Here is a 20,765-nt window from a genome sequence, read left to right as displayed (position 1 = left end):
GATATTGAACCCACAAGGACCGATGGTCAAACTAATTCTACCGACGTTACTATGTTTTGTTAAGGGAATGATTTTTAGAAGTTTGGTTGAGGAAAATTAAATCTAAGGGAAATTAAGTTTTAAGATAATATTAATAAAAGGATATCAGTATGCAACGCATTAATCGTCAGGGATTCGATAAGTCACCGGTGTATAATTTAAGTACCAAATATCTTTCAGTAGAAAAAACTTATTTAAAAGGCTTTATCTCACACTCTCGTGATTGTTGATTTGGACTATACTTTTAAGTCAGAATGTACGCTCTCGCTGTCCCATTTAAAGTTAAAAATACTTTTTGAAAATAAATAAGTTCTAATTGCTTTTAAAGTGCTCTCGCTGTTTTTAAAATCAATGCCTAGTTTTTACTATCCAGTTCGACCCTCATGCTCTCGCAATTGTTGGTTCTCACCTTAGTTAATTTCCCACTCTCGTGGCAAAATCGTATTAAATAGTTTCCCACTCTTGTGACAAAGTTAATTAAATTTAAATTAAAAACCACAGCCAAAAAGATTGTTTGAGGAAAGAAGTTTTACACCGATTATTGTTAAATCTCGTCTAATTAAATTGTTACATACTCATACTGTTAGTTTAGCCGGACATGTTAAACAATGCAAACTAGACGAACATAAACAGATCAACAATAAAGCAAACATGATTATAATAATAATAAAGCAATAACAATTGTAATTGAATAAAGCAATAACATTTTAAGTAGACATCTTAAGCTTTCCAATGCATTTGGTATCATCTCAAAATCATAAAAAATAAGGAAGTTAGGTCCTGGGAAGTTGACCTAAAATTAGGGTCTCAGTCAAAATGACCTATAATGTTTTGAAATTAATGATGACCTTAGAAGTTTCAAATGGATTTTTGGTGAACATGAAAGTTTGTCATATGGTTCTTAAGAACATTTTTATCATGGGGTCATCTTCATTTGACAAACACATCAAACATTGTGTCTTAGTGATCCTCAATTTAGTCAGATGACTTGACTGGTCAACTTCTCAAGGCCAAACTTCAAATATTAATGAATGAATGATTGAGAAACCTCACATAAGCTCATATATGAATAAAATAATGAATGAAAGAACTTCCCTTGATTAAATTTGATCATAGGATGAGGTTACTTCATGAGCAAGGCACAGTTGATGCACAATTGAATTAGGGTTTCCTTGGGGAATAATCCTCAAGCCCTTTGGGTTATCTTGATCAAATTGGCAAATTGAGATATATGGGAGACATATATGATAATTAAGATCTTTGTGGACCATTTTCATGCTTGTTCTCATCTTCATCTAGCCACTTCATTGAGCTTAGGAGTCTCCTAGGAGCATTGGAGCACATGATCACTTGAGCTTTAAAACAAAAAGAGTTAGTGACATATTTTTCTGCTTTTGGTTAGTAAACAAAATAAGAAAAGCAATAATATACCATACAAGCATTCTTGGTGGTCTCAAATACACTCACACAAGTCTCACCCCTAGGGTAAAAGAGCCACACATGCTATGATCCTTGAGGCAATGCACTGAGCAATGATATGATGCCATGAGGGATCTTGGGGTCAAAAATTAGGGTCTTACAGGTGGCTAAGGCGTCTACTTTGCTCGCTAATTGTTTAAGTTGCTCACTAGTATGTATGTTTTTGTTCAAGAAGTCTTTGTTTGTTTGAGCTTGGGTAACTATGAAGCTTTCCATAATTAGTTTAAGGTTGGACTTCCTAGGCTTGTTAGGAGCGTTATTAGTTGGCTTTTGATATCCAGGAGGAACAACGGGTGATTGGCCAGGTGCATACAGGGCGTTGTTATTCTTATACGAAGAGTTAGGATGATTTTTCCAATCAAGGTTGTAGGTATTCGAATAAGGATTTCCTTGTGCGTAATTCACTTGATCAATTGGGACTCCTACTAATATCTGACATTCTGGTGCAGTGTGTCCAGGAGTTCCACATAACTCATAGTTTGGAGTCACGGCAACCACGGTGGCTGCGGGTGGTATGGTCAAGTTGTCAAACTTTTGAACAAGGGCATCTACCTTTGCATGGACGTGGTCAAGGCTACTGATTTCGTACATTCCACTTTTTGTTTGGGACTTTTCTACTGGAGTTCTTTCACCTCCCCCTTGGCAATGGTTTTGGGCCATGTTTTCAATGAGTTGATAGGCTTTGTTGTATGGCTTGTCCATAAATGCACCGCCCGCAGCAGCGTCTACTGTCAGTCTTGCGTTATACAAAAGCCCATTGTAAAATGTGTGAATGATCACCCAATCTTCGAGACCGTGATGTGTACATATCTTCATCATGTCTTTGTATCTCTCCCACGCGTCGTAGAGAGATTCTACATCCTTTTGTCGAAATCCGTTGATTTGCGCTCTCAACATAGCAGTTTTGCTTGGCGGAAAATATCGGGATAAGAAAACGTTCTTCAGTTCTTCCCATGTTGTAACTGAGTTGGATGGCAAGGATTGCAACCAAGCCCAAGCTCAGTCTCTTAGAGAGAAAGAAAAGAGGCGTAGTCTTATCGCATCTTGAGATACACCATTCGCCTTCATAGTGTCTGCGTACTGCACAAACTTGGTCAAATGTTCATTAGGGTCGTCCGTAGGATTTCCAGCAAATTGATGTTGTTGGACGACTGATAATAATGAGGGTTTTAGCTCGAAATCATTTCGATTGATAGCGGGGGCAGCAATTTTGTTGTGAGGTTCTTTTTGGGACGGGGTACCGTAGAACATAAGAGGACGATTATGTGGTCCTACTGCGGCCATGGTTGATTTTTCAACTGGCTCAGCCGTAGGAAAGAAGATATTGGGAATATTGTACCTTCGTTGGAACTCTAGTATTCGGCATCTTAAATATAAGAAATGCTCTAATTAAGCGATTGGTGGAGCTAAGTTGTGGCCTTGCGAGCGAGTACTTGGAATACAATCGGGGGAAGTAAGGGAAATTTTTACATTAGTCTATACGGTGTAACAAAAGAATCGCACTATTTGACTAAATCAGGTCCCCGGCAACGGCGCCAAAAACTTGATACGTTTCGTGACTGTGTATAGAATATAGTCTATCGGGTACTTGACTGCAAGTGCGCAGTCTAGTCGTTTTAGTTTTAAAAGATATTGAACCCACAAGGACCGATGGTCAAACTAATTCTACCGACGTTACTATGTTTTGTTAAGGGAATGATTTTTAGAAGTTTGGTTGAGGAAAATTAAATCTAAGGGAAATTAAGTTTTAAGATAATATTAATAAAAGGATATCAGTATGCAACGCATTAATCGTCAGGGATTCGATAAGTCACCGGTGTATAATTTAAGTACCAAATATCTTTCAGTAGAAAATACTTATTTAAAAGGCTTTATCTCACACTCTCGTGATTGTTGATTTGGACTATACTTTTAAGTCAGAATGTACGCTCTCGCTGTCCCATTTAAAGTTAAAAATACTTTTTGAAAATAAATAAGTTCTAATTGCTTTTAAAGTGCTCTCGCTGTTTTTAAAATCAATGCCTAGTTTTTACTATCCAGTTCGACCCTCATGCTCTCGCAATTGTTGGTTCTCACCTTAGTTAATTTCCCACTCTCGTGGCAAAATCGTATTAAATAGTTTCCCACTCTTGTGACAAAGTTAATTAAATTTAAATTAAAAACCACAGCCAAAAAGATTGTTTGAGGAAAGAAGTTTTACACCGATTATTGTTAAATCTCGTCTAATTAAATTGTTACATACTCATACTGTTAGTTTAGCCGGACATGTTAAACAATGCAAACTAGACGAACATAAACAGATCAACAATAAAGCAAACATGATTATAATAATAATAAAGCAATAACAATTGTAATTGAATAAAGCAATAACATTTTAAGTAGACATCTTAAGCTTTCCAATGCATTTGGTATCATCTCAAAATCATAAAAAATAAGGAAGTTAGGTCCTTGGGAAGTTGACCTAAAATTAGGGTCTCAGTCAAAATGACCTATAATGTTTTGAAATTAATGATGACCTTACAAGTTTCAAATGGATTTTTGGTGAACATGAAAGTTTTTCATATGGTTCTTAAGAACATTGTTTATCTTGGGGTCATCTTCATTTGACAAACACATCAAACATTGTGTCTCAGTGATCCTCAGTTTAGTCAGATGACTTGACTGGTCAACTTCTCAAGGCCAAACTTCAAATATTGATGAATGAATGATTGAGGAACCTCACATAAGCTCATATATGCATAAAATAATGAATGAAAGAACTTCCCTTGATTAAATTTGATCATAGGATGAGGTTTCTTTATGAGCAAGGCACAGTTGATGCACAATTGAATTAGGGTTTCCTTGGGGAATAATCCTCAAGCCCTTTGGGTTATCTTGATCAAATTGGAAAATTGAGATATGGGAGACATATATGATAATTAAGATCTTTGTGGACCATTTTCATGCTTGTTCTTATCTTCATCTAGCCACTTCATTAAGCTTATGAGTCTCCTAGGAGCATTGGAGCAGATAATCACTTGAGCTTCAAAACAAAAAGAGTTAGTGACATATTTTTTTGCTTTTGGTTAGTAAACAAAATAAGAAAAGCAATAATATACCATACAAGCATGCTTGGTGGTCTCAAACCAACTCACACAAGTCTTCCCTAGGGTAAATGAGCCACACATGCTATGATCCTTAAGGCAATGCACTGAGCAATGATATGATGCCATGAGGGATCTTAGGGTCAAAAATTAGGGTCTCACAGGTGGCTAAGGCGTCTACTTTGCTCGCTAATTGTTTAAGTTGCTCACTAGTATGTATGTTTTTGTTCAAGAAGTCTTTGTTTGTTTGAGCTTGGGTAGCTATGAAGCTTTCCATCATTAGTTTAAGGTTGGACTTCCTAGGCATGTTAGGAGCGTTATTAGTTGGATTTTGATATCTAGGCGGAACAGCGGGTGATTGGCCAGGTGCATACAGGGCATTGTTATTCTTATATGAAAAGTTAGGATGATTTTTCCAATTTGGTTGTAGGTATTCGAATAAGGATTTCCTTGTGCGTAATTCACTTGATCAGTTGGGACTCCTACTAATATCTGACGTTCTGGTGCAGTGTGTCCAGGATTCCACATAACTCATAGTTTGGAGTCACGGCAACCACGGTGGTTGCGGGTGGTATGGTCAAGTTGTCTAACTTTTGAACAAGGGCATCTACCTTTGCATGGACGTGGTCAAGGCTACTGATTTCGTACAATCCACTTTTTGTTTGGGACTTTTCTACTGGAGTTCTTTCACCTCCCCATTGGCAATGGTTTTCGGCCATGTTTTCAATGAGTTGATAGGCTTCGTTGTATGGCTTGTCCATAAGTGCACCGCCCGCAGCAGCGTCTACTGTCAGTCTTGCGTTATACAGAAGCCCATTGTAAAATGTGTGAATGATCACCCAATCTTCGAGACCGTGATGTGTACATATCTTCATCATGTCTTTGTATCTCTCCCACGCATCGTAGAGAGATTCTACATCCTTTTGTCGAAATCCGTTGATTTGCGCTCTCAACATAGTAGTTTTGCTTGGCGGAAAATATCGGTATAAGAAAATGTTCTTCAGTTCTTCCCATGTTGTAGCTGAGTTGGATGGCAAGGATTGCAACCAAGCCCAAGCTCAGTCTCTTAGAAAGAAAGAAAAGAGGCGTAGTCTTATTGCATCTTGAGATACACCATTCGCCTTCATAGTGTCTGCGTACTGCACAAACTTGGTCAAATGTTCATTAGGGTCGTCCGTAGGATTTCCAGCAAATTGAAGTTGTTGGACGACTGATAATAATGAGGGTTTTAGCTCGAAATCATTTCGATTGATAGCGGGGGCAGCAATTTTGTTGTGAGGTTCTTTTGGGACGGGGTACCGTAGAACTTAAGAGGACGATTATGTGGTCCTACTGCGGCCATGGTTGATTTTTCAACTGGCTCAGCCGTAGGAAAGAAGATATTGGGAATATTGTACCTTTGTTGGTACTCTAGTATTCGGCGTCTTAAATATAAGAAATGCTCTAATTAAGCGATTGATGGAGCTAAGTTGTCGCCTTGCGAGCGAGTACTTGGCATACAATCGGGGGAAATAAGGGAAAGGAGATTAGTTTTTTACCTTAGTCTATATGGTGCAACAAAAGAATCGCACTATTTGACTAAATCAGGTCCCCGGCAACGGCGCCAAAAACTTGATACGTTTCGTGACTGTGTATAGAATATAGTCTATCGGGTACTTGACTGCAAGTGCACAGTCTAGTCGTGTTAGTTTTAAAAGATATTGAACCCACAAGGACCGATGGTCAAACTAATTCTACCGACGTTACTATGTTTTGTTAAGGGAATGATTTTTAGAAGTTTGGTTGAAGAAAATTAAATCTAAGGGGAATTAAGTTTTAAGATAATATTAATAAAAGGATATCAGTATGCAACGCATTAATCGTCAGGGATTCGATAAGTCACCGGTGTATAACTTAAGTACCAAATATCTTTCAGTAGAAAATACTTATTAAAAAGGCTTTATCTCACAATCTCGTGATTGTTGATTTGGACTATACTTTTAAGTCAGAATGTACGCTCTCGCTGTCCCATTTAAAGTTAAAAATACTTTTTGAAAATAAATAAGTTCTAATTGCTTTTAAAGTGCTCTCGTTGTTTTTAAAATCAATGCCTAGTTTTTACTATCCAGTTCGACCCTCATGCTCTCGCAATTGTTGGTTCTCACCTTAGTTAATTTCCCACTCTTGTGGCAAAATGGTATTAAATAGTTTCTCACTCTTGTGACAAAGTTAATTAAATTTAAATTAAAAACCACAGCCAAAAAGATTGTTTAAGGAAAGAAGTTTTACACCGATTATTATTAAATCTCGTCTAATTAAATTGTTACATACCGATACTGTTAGTTTAGCCAGACATGTTAAACAATGCAAACTAGACGATCATAAACAGATCAACAATTAAGCAAACATGATTATAATAATAATAAAGCAATAACAATTGTAATTGAATAAAGCAATAACATTTTAAGTAGACATCTTAAGCTTTCCAATGCATTTGGTATCATCTCAAAATCATAAAAAATAAGGAAGTTAGGTCCTTGGGAAGTTGACCTAAAATTAGGGTCTCAGTCAAAATGACCTATAATGTTTTGAAATTAATGATGACCTTAGAAGTTTCAAATGGATTTTTGGTGAACATGAAAGTTTGTCATATGGTTCTTAAGAACATTTTTTATCATGGGGTCATCTTCATTTGACAAACACATCAAACATTGTGTCTTAGTGATCCTCAATTTAGTCAGATGACTTGACTGGTCAACTTCTCAAGGCCAAACTTCAAATATTAATGAATGAATGATTGAGAAACCTCACATAAGCTCATATATGAATAAAATAATGAATGAAAGAACTTCCCTTGATTAAATTTTATCATAGGATGAGGTTACTTCATGAGCAAGGCACAGTTGATGCACAATTGAATTAGGGTTTCCTTGGGGAATAATCCTCAAGCCCTTTGGGTTATCTTGATCAAATTGGCAAATTGAGATAATGGGAGACATATATGATAATTAAGATCTTTGTGGACCATTTTCATGCTTGTTCTCATCTTCATCTAGCCACTTCATTGAGCTTAGGAGTCTCCTAGGAGCATTGGAGCACATGATCACTTGAGCTTTAAAACAAAAAGAGTTAGTGACATATTTTTCTGCTTTTGGTTAGTAAACAAAATAAGAAAAGCAATAATATACCATACAAGCATTCTTGGTGGTCTCAAATACACTCACACAAGTCTCACCCCTAGGGTAAAGGAGCCACACATGCTATGATCCTTGAGGCAATGCACTGAGCAATGATATGATGCCATGAGGGATCTTGGGGTCAAAAATTAGGGTCTTACAGGTGGCTAAGGCGTCTACTTTGCTCGCTAATTGTTTAAGTTGCTCACTAGTATGTATGTTTTTGTTCAAGAAGTCTTTGTTTGTTTGAGCTTGGGTAACTATGAAGCTTTCCATAATTAGTTTAAGGTTGGACTTCCTAGGCTTGTTAGGAGCGTTATTAGTTGGCTTTGGATATCCAGGAGGAACAACGGGTGATTGGCCAGGTGCATACAGGGCGTTGTTATTCTTATACGAAGAGTTAGGATGATTTTTCCAATCAAGGTTGTAGGTATTCGAATAAGGATTTCCTTGTGCGTAATTCACTTGATCAGTTGGGACTCCTACTAATATCTGACATTCTGGTGCAGTGTGTCCAGGAGTTCCACATAACTCATAGTTTGGAGTCATGGCAACCACGGTGGCTGCGGGTGGTATGGTCAAGTTGTGTAACTTTTGAACAAGGGCATCTACCTTTGCATGGACGTGGTCAAGGCTACGGATTTCGTACATTCCACTTTTTGTTTGGGACTTTTCTACTAGAGTTCTTTTACCTCCCCATTGGCAATGGTTTTGGGTCATGTTTTCAATGAGTTGATAGGCTTCGTTGTATGGCTTGTCCATAAGTGCACCGCCCGCAGCAGCGTCTAGTGTCAGTCTTGCGTTATACAGAAGCCCATTGTAAAATGTGTGAATGATCACCCAATCTTCGAGACCGTGATGTGTACATATCTTCATCATGTCTTTGTATCACTCCCACGCGTCGTAGAGGGATTCTACATCCTTTTGTCGAAATCTGTTGATTGCGCTCTCAGCATAGCAGTTTTGCTTGGCGGAAAATATCAGGATAAGAAAACGTTCTTCAGTTCTTCCCATGTTGTAACTGAGTTGGATGGCAAGGATTGCAACCAAGCCCAAGCTCAGTCTCTTAGAAAGAAAGAAAAGAGGCGTAGTCTTATTGCATCTTGAGATACACCACTCGCCTTCATAGTGTCTGCGTACTGCACAAACTTGGTCAAATGTTCATTAGGGTCGTCCGTAGGATTTCCAGCAAATTGATGTTGTTGGACGAATGATAATAATGAGGGTTTTAGCTCGAAATCGTTTCGATTGATAGCGGGGGCAGCAATTTTGTTGTGAGGTTCTTTTTGGGACGGGGTACCGTAGAACATAAGAGGACGATTATGTGGTCCTACTGCGGCCATGGTTGATTTTTCAACTGGCTCAGCCGTAGGAAAGAAGATATTGGGAATATTGTACCTTCGTTGGAACTCTAGTATTCGGTGTCTTAAATATAAGAAATGCTCTAATTAAGCGATTGATGGAGCTAAGTTGTCGCCTTGCGTGCGAGTACTTGGCATACAATCGGGGGAAATAAGGGAAAGGAGATAATTTTTTTACCTTAGTCTATACGGTGCAACAAAAGAATCGCACTATTTGACTAAATCAGGTCCCCGGCAACGGCGCCAAAAACTTGATACGTTTCGTGACTGTGTATAGAATATAGTCTATCGGGTACTTGACTGCAAGTGCGCAGTCTAGTCGTTTTAGTTTTTAAAGATATTGAACCCACAAGGACCAATGGTCAAACTAATTCTACCGACGTTACTATGTTTTGTTAAGGGAATGATTTTTAGAAGTTTGGTTGAAGAAAATTAAATCTAAGGGAAATTAAGTTTTAAGATAATATTAATAAAAGGATATCAGTATGCAACGCATTAATCGTCAGGGATTCGATAAGTCACCGGTGTATAATTTAAGTACCAAATATCTTTCAGTAGAAAATACTTATTTAAAAGGCTTTATCTCACACTCTCGTGATTGTTGATTTGGACTATACTTTTAAGTCAGAATGTACGCTCTCGCTGTCCCATTTAAAGTTAAAAATACTTTTTGAAAATAAATAAGTTTTAATTGCTTTTAAAGTGCTCTCGCTGTTTTTAAAATCAATGCCTAGTTTTTACTATCCAGTTCGACCGTCATGCTCTCGCAATTGTTGGTTCTCACCTTAGTTAATTTCCCACTCTCGTGGCAAAATCGTATTAAATAGTTTCCCACTCTTGTGACAAAGTTAATTAAATTTAAATTAAAAACCACAGCCAAAAAGATTGTTTGAGGAAAGAAGTTTTACACCGATTATTATTAAATCTCGTCTAATTAAATTGTTACATACTCATACTGTTAGTTTAGCCGGACATGTTAAACAATGCAAACTAGACGAACATAAACAGATCAACAATAAAGCAAATATGATTATAATAATAATAAAGCAATAACAATTGTAATTGAATAAAGCAATAACATTTTAAGTAGACATCTTTAGCTTTCCAATGCATTTGGTATCATCTCAAAATCATAAAAAATAAGGAAGTTAGGTCCTTGGGAAGTTGACCTAAAATTAGGGTCTCAGTCAAAATGACCTATAATGTTTTGAAATTAATGATGACCTTAGAAGTTTCAAATGGATTTTTGGTGAACATGAAAGTTTGTCATATGGTTCTTAAGAACATTTTTTATCATGGGGTCATCTTCATTTGACAAACACATCAAACATTGTGTCTTAGTGATCCTCAATTTAGTCAGATGACTTGACTGGTCAACTTCTCAAGGCCAAACTTCAAATATTAATGAATGAATGATTGAGAAACCTCACATAAGCTCATATATGAATAAAATAATGAATGAAAGAACTTCCCTTGATTAAATTTGATCATAGGATGAGGTTACTTCATGAGCAAGGAACAGTTGATGCACAATTGAATTAGGGTTTCCTTGGGGAATAATCCTCAAGCCCTTTGGGTTATCATGATCAAATTTGCAAATTGAGATATATGGGAGACATATATGATAATTAAGATCTTTGTGGACCATTTTCATGCTTGTTCTCATCTTCATCTAGCCACTTCATTGAGCTTAGGAGTCTCCTAGGAGCATTGGAGCACATGATCACTTGAGCTTTAAAACAAAAAGAGTTAGTGACATTTTTTTCTGCTTTTGGTTATTAAACAAAATAAGAAAAGCAATAATATACCATACAAGCATTCTTGGTGGTCTCAAATACACTCACACAAGTCTCACCCCTAGGGTAAAAGAGCCACACATGCTATGATCCTTGAGGCAATGCACTGAGCAATGATATGATGCCATGAGGGATCTTGGGGTCAAAAATTAGGGTCTTACAGGTGGCTAAGGCGTCTACTTTGCTCGCTAATTGTTTAAGTTGCTCACTAGTATGTATGTTTTTGTTCAAGAAGTCTTTGTTTGTTTGAGCTTGGGTAACTATGAAGCTTTCCATAATTAGTTTAAGGTTGGACTTCCTAGGCTTTTTAGGAGCGTTATTAGTTGGCTTTTGATATCCAGGAGGAACAACGGGTGATTGGCCAGGTGCATACAGGGCGTTGTTATTCTTATACGAAGAGTTAGGATGATTTTTCCAATCAAGGTTGTAGGTATTCGAATAAGGATTTCCTTGTGCGTAATTCACTTGATCAGTTGGGACTCCTACTAATATCTGACATTCTGGTGCAGTGTGTCCAGGAGTTCCACATAACTCATAGTTTGGAGTCACGGCAACCACGGTGGCTGCGGGTGGTATGGTCAAGTTGTCTAACTTTTGAACACGGGCATCTACCTTTGCATGGACGTGGTCAAGGCTACTGATTTCGTACATTCCACTTTTTGTTTGGGACTTTTCTACTGGAGTTCTTTCACCTCCCCATTGGCAATGGTTTTGGGCCATGTTTTCAATGAGTTGATAGGCTTCGTTGTATGGCTTGTCCATAAGTGCACCGCCCGCAGCAGCGTCTGGTGTCAGTCTTGCGTTATACAGAAGCCCATTGTAAAATGTGTGAATGATCACCCAATCTTCGAGACCGTGATGTGTACATATCTTCATCATGTCTTTGTATCTCTCCCACGCGTCGTAGAGGGATTCTACATCCTTTTGTCGAAATCTGTTGATTTGCGCTCTCAGCATAGCAGTTTTGCTTGGCGGAAAATATCATGATAAGAAAACGTTCTTCAGTTCTTCCCATGTTGTAACTGAGTTGGATGGCAAGGATTGCAACCAAGCCCAAGCTCAGTCTCTTAGAAAGAAAGAAAAGAGGCGTAGTCTTATTGCATCTTGAGATACACCATTCGCCTTCATAGTGTCTGCGTACTGCACAAACTTGGTCAAATGTTCATTAGGGTCGTCCGTAGGATTTCCAGCAAATTGATGTTGTTGGACGAATGATAATAATGAGGGTTTTAGCTCGAAATCGTTTCGATTAATAGCGGGGGCAGCAATTTTGTTGTGAGGTTCTTTTTGGGACGGGGTACCGTAGAACATAAGAGGACGATTATGTGGTCCTACTGCGGCCATGGTTGATTTTTCAACTGGCTCAGCCGTAGGAAAGAAGATATTGGGAATATTGTACCTTCGTTGGAACTCTAGTATTCGGCGTCTTAAATATAAGAAATGCTCTAATTAAGCGATTGATGGAGCTAAGTTGTCGCCTTGCGAGCGAGTACTTGGCATACAATCGGGGGAAATAAGGGAAAGGAGATAATTTTTTTACCTTAGTCTATACGGTGCAACAAAAGAATCGCACTATTTGACTAAATCAGGTCCCCGGCAACGGCGCCAAAAACTTGATATGTTTCGTGACTGTGTATAGAATATAGTCTATCGGGTACTTGACTGCAAGTGCGCAGTCTAGTCGTTTTAGTTTTAAAAGATATTGAACCCACAAGGACCGATGGTCAAACTAATTCTACCGACGTTACTATGTTTTGTTAAGGGAATCATTTTTAGAAGTTTGGTTGAAGAAAATTAAATCTAAGGGAAATTAAGTTTTAAGATAATATTAATAAAAGGATATCAGTATGCAACGCATTAATCGTCAGGGATTCGATAAGTCACCGGTGTATAATTTAAGTACCAAATATCTTTCAGTAGAAAATACTTATTTAAAAGGCTTTATCTCACACTCTCGTGATTGTTGATTTGGACTATACTTTTAAGTCAGAATGTACGCTCTCGCTGTCCCATTTAAAGTTAAAAATTCTTTTTGAAAATAAATAAGTTCTAATTGCTTTTAAAGTGCTCTCGCTGTTTTTAAAATCAATGCCTAGTTTTTACTATCCAGTTCGACCCTCATGCTCTCGCAATTGTTGGTTCTCACCTTAGTTAATTTCCCACTCTCGTGGCAAAATCGTATTAAATAGTTTCCCACTCTTGTGACAAAGTTAATTAAATTTAAATTAAAAACCACAGCCAAAAAGATTGTTTGAGGAAAGAAGTTTTACACCGATTATTATTAAATCTCGTCTAATTAAATTGTTACATACTCATACTGTTAGTTTAGCCGGACATGTTAAACAATGCAAACTAGACGAACATAAACAGATCAACAATAAAGCAAACATGATTATAATAATAATAAAGCAATAACAATTGTAATTGAATAAAGCAATAACATTTTAAGTAGACATCTTAAGCTTTCCAATGCATTTGGTATCATCTCAAAATCATAAAAAATAAGGAAGTTAGGTCCTTGGGAAGTTGACCTAAAATTAGGGTCTCAGTCAAAATGACCTATAATGTTTTGAAATTAATGATGACCTTAGAAGTTTCAAATGGATTTTTGGTGAACATGAAAGTTTGTCATATGGTTCTTAAGAACATTTTTTATCATGGGGTCATCTTCATTTGACAAACACATCAAACATTGTGTCTTAGTGATCCTCAATTTAGTCAGATGACTTGACTGGTCAACTTCTCAAGGCCAAACTTCAAATATTAATGAATGAATGATTGAGAAACCTCACATAAGCTCATATATGAATAAAATAATGAATGAAAGAACTTCCCTTGATTAAATTTGATCATAGGATGAGGTTACTTCATGAGCAAGGCACAGTTGATGCACAATTGAATTAGGGTTTCCTTGGGGAATAATCCTCAAGCCCTTTGGGTTATCTTGATCAAATTGGCAAATTGAGATATATGGGAGACATATATGATAATTAAGATCTTTGTGGACCATTTTCATGCTTGTTCTCATCTTCATCTAGCCACTTCATTGAGCTTAGGAGTCTCCTAGGAGCATTGGAGCACATGATCACTTGAGCTTTAAAACAAAAAGAGTTAGTGACATATTTTTCTGCTTTGGGTTAGTAAACAAAATAAGAAAAGCAATAATATACCATACAAGCATTCTTGGTGGTCTTAAATACACTCACACAAGTCTCACCCCTAGGGTAAAAGAGCCACACATGCTATGATCCTTGAGGCAATGCACTGAGCAATGATATGATGCCATGAGGGATCTTGGGGTCAAAAATTAGGGTCTTACAGATGGCTAAGGCGTCTACTTTGCTCGCTAATTGTTTAAGTTGCTCACTAGTATGTATGTTTTTGTTCAAGAAGTCTTTGTTTGTTTGAGCTTGGGTAAATATGAAGCTTTCCATAATTAGTTTAAGGTTGGACTTCCTAGGCTTGTTAGGAGCGTTATTAGTTGGCTTTTGATATCCAGGAGGAACAACGGGTGATTGGCCAGGTGCATACAGGGCGTTGTTATTCTTATACGAAGAGTTAGGATGATTTTTCCAATCAAGGTTGTAGGTATTCGAATAAGGATTTCCTTGTGCGTAATTCACTTGATCAGTTGGGACTCCTACTAATATCTGACATTCTGGTGCAGTGTGTCCAGGAGTTCCACATAACTCATAGTTTGGATTCACGGCAACCACGGTGGCTGCGGGTGGTATGGTCAAGTTGTCTAACTTTTGAACAAGGGCATCTACCTTTGCATGGACGTGGTCAAGGCTACTGATTTCGTACATTCCACTTTTTGTTTGGGACTTTTCTACTGGAGTTCTTTCACCTCCCCATTGGCAATGGTTTTGGGCCATGTTTTCAATGAGTTGATAGGCTTCGTTGTATGGCTTGTCCATAAGTGCACCGCCCGCAGCAGCGTCTAGTGTCAGTCTTGCGTTATACAGAAGCCCATTGTAAAATATGTGAATGATCACCCAATCTTCGAGACCGTGATGTGTACATATCATAATGATGTCTTTGTATCTCTCCCACGCGTCGTAGAGGGATTCTACATCCTTTTGTCGAAATCTGTTGATTTGCGCTCTCAGCATAGCAGTTTTGCTTGGCGGAAAATATCATGATAAGAAAACGTTCTTCAGTTCTTCCCATGTTGTAACTGAGTTGGATGGCAAGGATTGCAACCAAGCCCAAGCTCAGTCTCTTAGAAAGAAAGAAAAGAGGCGTAGTCTTATTGCATCTTGAGATACACCATTCGCCTTCATAGTGTCTGCGTACTGCACAAACTTGGTCAAATGTTCATTAGGGTCGTCCGAAGGATTTCCAGCAAATTGATGTTGTTGGACGAATGATAATAATGAGGGTTTTAGCTCGAAATCGTTTCGATTGATAGCGGGGGCAGCAATTTTGTTGTGAGGTTCTTTTTGGGACGGGGTACCGTAGAACATAAGAGGACGATTATGTGGTCCTACTGCGGCCATGGTTGATTTTTCAACTGGCTCAGCCGTAGGAAAGAAGATATTGGGAATATTGTACCTTCGTTGGAACTCTAGTATTCGGCGTCTTAAATATAAGAAATGCTCTAATTAAGCGATTGATGGAGCTAAGTTGTCGCCTTGCGAGCGAGTACTTGGCATACAATCGGGGGAAATAAGGGAAAGGAGATAATTTTTTTACCTTAGTCTATACGGTGCAACAAAAGAATCGCACTATTTGACTAAATCAGGTCCCCGGCAACGGCGCCAAAAACTTGATACGTTTCGTGACTGTGTATAGAATATAGTCTATCGGGTACTTGACTGCAAGTGCGCAGTCTAGTCGTTTTAGTTTGAAAAGATATTGAACCCACAAGGACCGATGGTCAAACTAATTCTACCGACGTTACTATGTTTTGTTAAGGGAATGATTTTTAGAAGTTTGGTTGAAGAAAATTAAATCTAAGGGAAATTAAGTTTTAAGATAATATTAATAAAAGGATATCAGTATGCAACGCATTAATCGTCAGGGATTCGATAAGTCACCGGTGTATAATTTAAGTACCAAATATCTTTCAGTAGAAAATACTTATTTAAAAGGCTTTATCTCACACTCTCGTGATTGTTGATTTGGACTATACTTTTAAGTCAGAATGTACGCTCTCGCTGTCCCATTTAAAGTTAAAAATACTTTTTGAAAATAAATAAGTTCTAATTGCTTTTAAAGTGCTCTCGCTGTTTTTAAAATCAATGCCTAGTTTTTACTATCCAGTTCGACCCTCATGCTCTCGCAATTGTTGGTTCTCACCTTAGTTAATTTCCCACTCTCGTGGCAAAATCGTATTAAATAGTTTCCCACTCTTGTGACAAAGTTAATTAAATTTAAATTAAAAACCACAGCCAAAAAGATTGTTTGAGGAAAGAAGTTTTACACCGATTATTATTAAATCTCGTCTAATTAAATTGTTACATACTCATACTGTTAGTTTAGCCGGACATGTTAAACAATGCAAACTAGACGAACATAAACAGATCAACAATAAAGCAAACATGATTATAATAATAATAAAGCAATAACAATTGTAATTGAATAAAGCAATAACATTTTAAGTAGACATCTTAAGCTTTCCAATGCATTTGGTATCATCTCAAAATCATAAAAAATAAGGAAGTTATGTCCTTGGGAAGTTGACCTAAAATTAGGGTCTAAGTCAAAATGACCTATAATGTTTTGAAATTAATGATGACCTTAGAAGTTTCAAATGGATTTTTGGTGAACATGAAAGTTTGTCATATGGTTCTTAAGAACATTTTTTATCATGGGGTCATCTTCATTTGACAAACACATCAAACATTGTGTCTTAGTGATCCTCAGTTTAGTCAGATGACTTGACTCGTCAACTTCTCAAGGCCAAACTTCAAATATTAATGAATGAATGATTGAGAAACCTCACATAAGCTCATATATGAATAAAATAATGAATGAAAGAACTTCCCTTGATTAAATTTGATCATAGGATGAGGTTACTTCATGAGCAAGGCACAGTTGATGCACAATTGAATTAGGGTTTCCTTGGGGAATAATCCTCAAGCCCTTTGGGTTATCTTGATCAAATTGGCAAATTGAGATATATGGGAGACATATATGATAATTAAGATCTTTGTGGACCATTTTCATGCTTGTTCTCATCTTCATCTAGCCACTTCATTGAGCTTAGGAGTCTCCTAGGAGCATTGGAGAACATGATCACTTGAGCTTTAAAACAAAAAGAGTTAGTGACATATTTTTCTGCTTTTGGTTAGTAAACAAAATAAGAAAAGCAATAATATACCATACAAGCATTCTTGGTGGTCTCAAATACACTCACACAAGTCTCACCCCTAGGGTAAAGAGCCACACATGCTATGATCCTTGAGGCAATGCACTGAGCAATGATATGATGCCATGAGGGATCTTGGGGTCAAAAATTAGGGTCTTACAGGTGGCTAAGGCGTCTACTTTGCTCGCTAATTGTTTAAGTTGCTCACTAGTATGTATGTTTTTGTTCAAGAAGTCTTTGTTTGTTTGAGCTTGGGTAACTATGAAGCTTTCCATAATTAGTTTAAGGTTGGACTTCCTAGGCTTGTTAGGAGCGTTATTAGTTGGCTTTTGATATCCAGGAGGAACAACGGGTGATTGGCCAGGTGCATACAGGGCGTTGTTATTCTTATACGAAGAGTTAGGATGATTTTTCCAATCAAGGTTGTAGGTATTCGAATAAGGATTTCCTTGTGCGTAATTCACTTGATCAGTTGGGACTCCTACTAATATCTGACATTCTGGTGCAGTGTGTCCAGGAGTTCCACATAACTCATAGTTTGGAGTCACGGCAACCACGGTGGCTGCGGGTGGTATGGTCAAGTTGTCTGACTTTTGAACAAGGGCATCTACCTTTGCATGGACGTGGTTGTCGCATCACGCGAAAAACCGGCGGGAAAACAAGAACAACAAAGCCGCCACCGTGCGTTATTTATCCCAAAAGAGGGAAAGGAAACGCTCAGAGTAAACCTGGAAAGAACATGGTCTCGCGACCAAAGAGAATGGGTTCGGGAGTCGGTTATGCGAAGGGAAGGTATTAGCACCCCTACGCATCCGTAGTACTCTACGGGATCCACGCACAAAAGGAAGGAATATGGTTGCTAAACACTGCTCAAACACACACACACTGGCTGAAAGAGATAAAAGAGACTGACTGAAGCAGACTCGGCAGGATGTCGCATCCTGGGCCTACTTAGTCTACCAGGCATAGACATCAGAGTCGAAGTAGTTCGGACTGGGGAAAAGACACATGCTCGCTAGGATATCGCATCCTATGCATACGTATCTTCTCGGACGAGAGAAGAATCAGAGCATTCGTAGCTCGGCTGACACGCACACAAACAAACACAGGCAAAGGCAAACGTGGAGCCTGACTGCCAATCACTGGACTTACATCAGCATCCGAACCAAAACACACTCAAGAAGGCAAACATGGAGCCCGACTGCCAATCACTGGACTTACATCAGCATCCGAACCAAAACAACACACACTGGAACCCAAATGCCACTCGATGGACTTACATCGGCTTCCAAGCACACAACAACACAACAAGTTAATAGGGAGTCGGGGACTCGAGCCTATAACTGTTAAACAACACACTCAAAAAAACAGACAACGAATTGCTAAGGAGTCAGGCACTCGAGCCTAGCAACTGTCAGACAACTCACACAAAAAGAAAAAGGGCGCCCGGAGAGATCAGCTCAATCTCCTGCCTACATACTTCATCTGGTATGAAGATCAGGGCGATGTAGTTCCCCTACAGAGGGATAAAGGACTAGCCTAACCAGATAACAGAGGGAGACACAACTAGGGAGACTACGACTCGAGCCTAGATGTTATCATGCAAAATCATCCCTAAGTTAAGGTTTCTAGCTAACTGGCACAGGGAGCCAACCTATCCTAGTCATGACTTGCACAGGAAGCAAACCACACACACACCTAACTTGCACAGGAAGCAAGCCAAACAATCCTAACTTGCACAGGAAGCAAGTCAAACAATCCTAACTTGCACAGGAAGCAAGTCAAACAATCCTAACTTGCACAGGAAGCAAGTCAAACAATCCTAACTTGCACAGGAAGCAAGTCAAACAATCCTAACTTGCACAGGAAGCAAGTCAAACAATCCTACAAGCACAGATAGCACACACTATACACAAGCAAGTGGCTCAAACAAGGGTTAGGTTTTAGTCGAGGGGTCATATCAACCTCAACAAACAAACCTCTGGAACTGGGTGAAATGTTGCTCTTAACCTTGCCATTGAGAGACTAAGGTGAAGCAGATGAAAGGTGAGTGAAGATAAGACTTCACAGCTCTTATCCCTGGCCTGGGAGAGCTTAAGACAAGAATGTGTGGGTTCAGAAAGTGGGAACCCTTCTACACACTTAAAACTGACTCAACTGTACAATTGTACAAGATCTTGGGTTTGTATCTGCAATGCATCAACACAGTGGTGTGAGCAAAGCAGATGACGCACTGAATAGCAGGGGATAGGTTGCATATCCCTTGGGTTCTGCCAATTGCCTCTTCTCTTAGGAGGTCTTTGACTCTATACAAGGACAAATGTAAACAATCACAAACATTGCCTCTTAAGGAGGACTTCAGACAGTTGCCTGGCCAAGTAACAGACCAGGTCTTCCAGACTACATGAAGATTAGAAGCATACCTCAATGCAAATTGCTAAATAGCAAAGCAAAGCAAGTTCAAAGAACTTAAGCAACTAAAGGTACCTGAAATAGTCAAACTAATCAGTACACAGTTCAACAGTCAAAGCAAAAGGAGAGGAATCAACAGACAAATCAGGTAATCAGATGTGCAAGGCACAAGGCTCAAATCACATGAGTCAATCCACCTACAAAACAAAGGTTAGCTCAATGACATTTAAGCAAGCTCAATCAAAAGAAATTGATCTCATTGGTCACTTGGTGTTTAACCTGAAAACAGAAGCTCAAAAGTGAGTAACAGGACCACTAGGACAAGCCTAGGGTCAAAAAGGAATTAGAAAGTCAAAACAGCAAGTGGCAAGCATCCAAAATCATGTTCAAACAATTAAGAAACACAACCAATTGGTTTCACATTCATATCAATCACCAAATAAATCATGATCAATCACAACCCACAGCATGGTAAGCATGTCAAATTTCATCTCATTTGGACAAGTGGAAGGCAGTCAATGAAAATCAGAAAGGCAGAGCAATTTTGAACATGCTCAAAGAAGTCAACCAAACATGCATCAACTTAGAAAAATCATAAGTCAGAGATGGTGTATGATAAATGAATGGGACTAAAACCATGGCAAAGATTTGGATGTCTAGTTATCTCATGTAAAATTTCATGTCCATCTAATAAAGTATGAGAATTTCACAAATGAAATGGGAACATGTGTCACAAAACGTCAACATATGACTAAACAGGGGAGAAAATCTCAAACAATTAGGAAATGCCACAAATATATCCAAGAAAATTCACATGTAAACTAGACATACAAGAGTAGGTTCATGCAAAAAATCAGATCAATTGGAGGTCAAGAAGCATGGCTATGAAAATCATGAAGTTGGACATCATTGGTGTGACACAAATTGTCACACCCTAATTCAAAAAATCATATCTCACAAACCAGCAATGATAAATTCACAAACTCTACACCAAAATCACCATGAGTGTGTCTAGTTTAAGCACAAAAAATTTGGGAGCCATTGGATAAAGTATCATCATTTCACAAATGTTTTGGCAAAGTGTACAAAAATTGGTCACATGTCACAAACCCTAATAACAATTA

The 20,765-nt window shown here is 38.2% G+C and overlaps 4 non-coding genes across 4 annotated transcripts; all 4 read left to right on the top strand.

Annotated features, from left to right (window-relative positions):
* Positions 1-5,450: 5,450 nt before the first annotated feature.
* LOC127124711 (small nucleolar RNA R71) lies at positions 5,451-5,557 on the top strand. Its single transcript, XR_007804172.1, has one exon. It is a non-coding gene; the product is annotated as a small nucleolar RNA R71 (small nucleolar RNA).
* Positions 5,558-8,606: 3,049 nt separating this feature from the next.
* Positions 8,607-8,712, top strand: LOC127124571 (small nucleolar RNA R71). Its single transcript, XR_007804047.1, has one exon. It is a non-coding gene; the product is annotated as a small nucleolar RNA R71 (small nucleolar RNA).
* Positions 8,713-11,763: 3,051 nt separating this feature from the next.
* Positions 11,764-11,870, top strand: LOC127124211 (small nucleolar RNA R71). Its single transcript, XR_007803835.1, has one exon. It is a non-coding gene; the product is annotated as a small nucleolar RNA R71 (small nucleolar RNA).
* Positions 11,871-14,921: 3,051 nt separating this feature from the next.
* Positions 14,922-15,028, top strand: LOC127124172 (small nucleolar RNA R71). The gene has a single exon (XR_007803799.1). It is a non-coding gene; the product is annotated as a small nucleolar RNA R71 (small nucleolar RNA).
* The last annotated feature ends 5,737 nt before the right edge of the window (positions 15,029-20,765 follow it).

The sequence above is a fragment of the Lathyrus oleraceus genome, chromosome 2 (assembly GCF_024323335.1).
Source record: "Lathyrus oleraceus cultivar Zhongwan6 chromosome 2, CAAS_Psat_ZW6_1.0, whole genome shotgun sequence".
Taxonomy (NCBI): Eukaryota; Viridiplantae; Streptophyta; class Magnoliopsida; order Fabales; family Fabaceae; genus Lathyrus; species Lathyrus oleraceus.
This window is presented reverse-complemented; position numbering and strand designations above follow the sequence as displayed.